The sequence below is a fragment of the Echinops telfairi genome, unplaced genomic scaffold (assembly GCF_000313985.2).
Source record: "Echinops telfairi isolate 266 unplaced genomic scaffold, ASM31398v2 ScPeMD7_30;HRSCAF=105, whole genome shotgun sequence".
NCBI lineage: Eukaryota > Metazoa > Chordata > Mammalia > Afrosoricida > Tenrecidae > Echinops > Echinops telfairi.
The window spans coordinates 2,264,938-2,269,707 of NW_022103927.1; positions in this window are offsets into that span (position 1 = coordinate 2,264,938).

Below are 4,770 nucleotides of genomic sequence, written 5' to 3' on the forward strand. Positions count from 1 at the left end.
AAAATTTTAAATAAATAAATAAAGTAAATAAAAAGTAATTTTAAATGTCAAGCTGCCTCATATTACTCGGTGGATTTTGGGATGTATTATAACTCAAAACCTCACAGATTCATCTCCCACTTCTGCTGTGTTTTTTCCACTCTTCATCTCTCTACGGTTTTCCCAGGAGCAGTCGTCTGCTCTGCACATGGACCAGAGCAATGTCTCCAAAGGCAAGTCTGACTGCAGACAGACTGTGCTGCTAATTCTGCCTTGTCCTTCCTTAGGCAAAATATACAGCTGTGTTACATGGCTGCTGCCTACCTGTCCACACTCATGCTGCACTTTCCATTCCTTGCTTTCATTGTTCATCAGTTATTAATCAATATGTGTAATTTCCAATGCACACCTTAGGGTTTTAATAGTCGCAACATTACTGCCCTTCTGTCTCCTCCTTCAAAGCTCAGTGTGACCATCATCTCTCTGTGAAACTTTCACTAAAAGTCTCCACGAAGGGCCAAAACATTACGATCCATTTCAGCAGGATTGCAGTGCTGGGATAAGCACTTACTTATTACCTTAAGTAGAATATAAGATACTTGAAAGAAGGAAAAATATCTATTCATTTCTTTGTGTCCAGACTATAATTTAATGCTTAATAAGAGTTTTGTGAGTAACTATGTGAACAAATAGTTGAAGAGATTAACAGACACGTTAATGCAGTGAAACAAGGAAGGCTGTTAGGAGAAGGCGGTTGCAGGAATGAGAGCCAGCATCAGGGAAGACAGATTACAGAAAGAAGACATTGTCATGTAGCCAGAACCAGTCTCTAGAACCGGGGACTCTAACTTATCAGGACTTTATCCATTAAACTTACTTTTATTTGTTATACCTGCTGATATGCCTCCAGATACTACCAATAAGAGAGGGCCATCACGCATCACCAATCTCCAGGCACCTGAAATGGTGTTGTACCTCATCCAGAGCAGACTTCACCAATGCTGTTTCTCCCATGTTCCACTGCTAATGTTAGAGGTTGTGCCCCCAGGAAGAACATGGAGATGGACCCACTCATTAGGCTCTAGAAGGTACAACTGTGTTTTCTCATCACTTAGATGAATCAAGTAGATCTAAGTCAGTGTAGTGAAAGTATTTACAATCTTTTGACTCTGGTGGATGAAATCTCTTGTGCCTCATTAATGAAGTATTCTTTTGCCTTACATTCCCTAGGAAATTTATTTCTGGGCAGCCAAGAGAACAAACATCAAATGTGTGCCAGTTTGACCCTTGGGAGACAGCTTGGAGCTCCGTGTACAGCTTTGTACCATTAGACTGCTTCTTCCCATGAGGTGGTCACCTCTACTTTGGGTGTGTCTCCATCATGCAGAGTAATATATAATGGTTATTCTAAGATCCAGATTCTTCTGCAAAGATGTAAGGAACACAGCTGGACATAATTAACCAAGATGCCAGGAGTTTATGAATCACTTCTGATCACATAAACCCACGAGTCTCACCACTGCATTTTTACCATGTCTTTTATTTCAATTAATTGACAATAGACCAGTGGTTCTCAACCTTTGGGTCGCGACCCCTTTTGGGTCAAATGACCCTTTCACAGGGGTCACCTAACACCATATTTCCGATGTTCATAGGAACCAAGACACCAGTCCTCTATCCATCTCCAGGCGGGTCTGCCCACATGCAGATACACCCATATATAGGGTCATCACAAAATGAAGAACTGTATAAAAGGGTCGCAGCATTAGGAAGGTTGAGAACCACTGCAATAGACCCTGAATAAAAAAAAGGAAAACCATCCCTGTAGGTAGTGTTTTGGGAGATATGATATTAGGATATTTTTAGAGAGTGTCTACACATACACAGGTCACAATAGATAAAAAGTCTAAATGATACAATGTTCATAAGGTGCCTCATGTATAGTACTCAAATTTTATTATATAATATCATAACATAATAATAAATAATATAGCACAATAACATTCCACATGCCATATAATTATATTCAAAGGGTTATAGTATTATTTATGAGAATGATTTGCTAATTCAAATCAATGACACCTGTGATATTCTAAGTGTTATCTGAAAGGGAATCTGTTCATCTGGTAGCTTTCCATGCTGTGAATAGAAAAAATGAAGAGCTTTGCTTGCATATTGCAGAAGGATCCACTCTAGTTGAAGATGTTAGGAGAGAAGAGGGACATCTTTCTGAGGGGCAGCCATGTTGTGATGTTGAACAGAGCCTACAAGCACAGCCCTGTGGAAAAAACTCATTTTCTCATTTCAAAAAAGGTGAAATGTTGATTGATGACAAGCATCGTTCTGGACATCCATCAACTTCCCTAACAGAAGAAAATATCAACAAAATTCATGCGCTTGTGTTCAAAGACCAACCATGGACCATTGAAGAGATGGGGAAGTGATCTGGACTATCTCAGAGCTAGGTGCAGCGGATTTTAACAGAAGATTTGGGACGGAGAAGGGTGGCTGCAAAATCTGTGTCTCAGATTATGACTGACCAGGACAAAGAGCGTCGAGTGGAAACATGCTGTGCTTTGAAAGAACACCTCAGAAGCGACCCAGACTTTTTTGCCCCAATCATTGCTGGTAATGAGACATCGTGCTATTCTTATGACCCCAAAAGCAAACATCAATCAAGCCAGTGGAAGAAGCCACTGTCATGTGAAATCAAAGATTGAGACAATGTTTATTTGGTTTTTTTATTTGAGGGAGACAGCTCATTTGGAGTTTGTTCCACCAGGTCAGGCTGTTAATGAAAAGATTGCATAAGGGTGTGTCGCCAAAAAGTCCTGATTTGTGGCAGATGGGGGACTGGTTTTCCCACCATGACAATGTACCTGCTCACACAGACATCTCAGTGCACCAGTTTTTGGCAAAACACAGCATCCCTCTCTTGCCCCACACACCTTACCTAGTTCCATGCATCTTCTTTTTGTTTCCCTGAATGAAGAGGGACATGAAATGGCAGCAATTTGATAATAAAGAAAAAACAGGGGAGGTGCTTTCAGTTATCCAAACAGATGAGTTTGAAAAATGTTCCCAAGAGTGGAATGCCAGATTTGGTAAATTTATTTTGTAATGAAGAGTACTTTGAAGGTGATAAGATTGTTTTGTAAAAAATTTAAATATAGAACTATGAAAAAAAGTTCCAATGGGTGTGTGTGTGGGGGGGTGTGCTCCTCATATAATCAACTCACCTCCAGATTGCTGCTTGATCTCCCTGAGGAATGATCTCATATGTCTGACTTAGTATTGGTTTCTGCAGCTGACAGCATGGGCACTCAGCAGTGGTAGGAACCAAGTCAGCCTTCTTGAGTGCAGTTCACTTTGCTGAGCCCACGCATAACTCCCACTGCTGTGTCTATGGTCACCTTCTTTCACAAGCCCGTTGTGCCATTACAGGGTTTATTGGGAAAAGAGGATGACTAATTTGCATGAAATGTGCCTTCCTATCAGCTAGATTATGAAAACCCCTCTTTGCAGATATAACCCTTAATGAGCATTCATGTGAAATACAAATGTCTTCACTCTTTTTTCACTCCATTCAGAGAAGTCTATCCATATGCCTCTTTCCCTCAACTCCTTGCCAGTAACTTTCCAATCATGTTCCTTGCAAGTCCCCACCATCCAGTCAAATCATTGGTCAGTGCCCATGAACAAGTATACAGTTGCCTATTTGCCCATTTCTCCTTCCAAGAAAAATGAACAATGAGTTGTGCTGCTTAAAGTTGGGCTCATTCAGAGGATTTTCCTTTACCTTTGTCGATCCTAGTGAGGGACTGCAATGCTACTTTCAAGTGAGGAAGCCTCTGTAAACTAGTATCAGATTTCTCTTTTTCAGTCAACCACTTATAAGGAATTCTTCACTAGGCAATAAGTCTATACCGGGAGAAAGAAGGTGGTATGACCTATGTGGAGACCATAAGACCTTGTGCCACTTCTTCATACAGCTTACTTTTACCTTCACATCTTGCACATGCCGAGCTTATATATACAATTTCTATTTAATTAAGCAATGCTGCTGTGTATATAAAACTTTATGACTTGGCGATTCAGACAACACTTATTTCATGATGGGGATCTCAGGCCCAATGATGACTTAGTCTCCCTGAGTGAGGCAATCACATATTTTTTTTAAACAATATATATTTCTATAAATAACTTGAAATTTTGTTTTATTCATTTAACAAATGTGTTTGACCAATTATCATATACCAAATATTCTCAATGACACTGAAAACAGCAATAAAATTTTAATACTTTTGCCCTTATTTGATGAGTAGTAACTGTAATATTTCAAAGCTCATGAGAAGTCAGCCGAGTTGTACCTATTGAAATCTCCTGATCCAGAAGAAAGAGGAATGATGAAAATTGAAAGACACAGGAAAAGAATGAGGCTAAGAGACTGATGGAGCCTGTTAACATCAGTCTCCACAACTGTGAATCGGAAGAACTGGATGGTGCTGGTCTACAAATACCACCTGCTCTGAAAAAGTTCATACTACAAGATAGACTTTATGGCATGGGATCTTAGACTTGCTTTACTTCTTTTGTAGTCTTATTATATCACACCACACCACACCACATCACATCAATCATTTGGTATTTGAGATAGTTTATTGTGCCAGCCTGGCTGATAAACACAAGTGGGATTAACTGAAGGGCAGAGATAAATGGCTTGGTGAGCCTTGCCTTTCTTGTCTCTCGCTCTGTGATCATCAGACCAGTGTGCGGCTGCCTTGCTTGTTC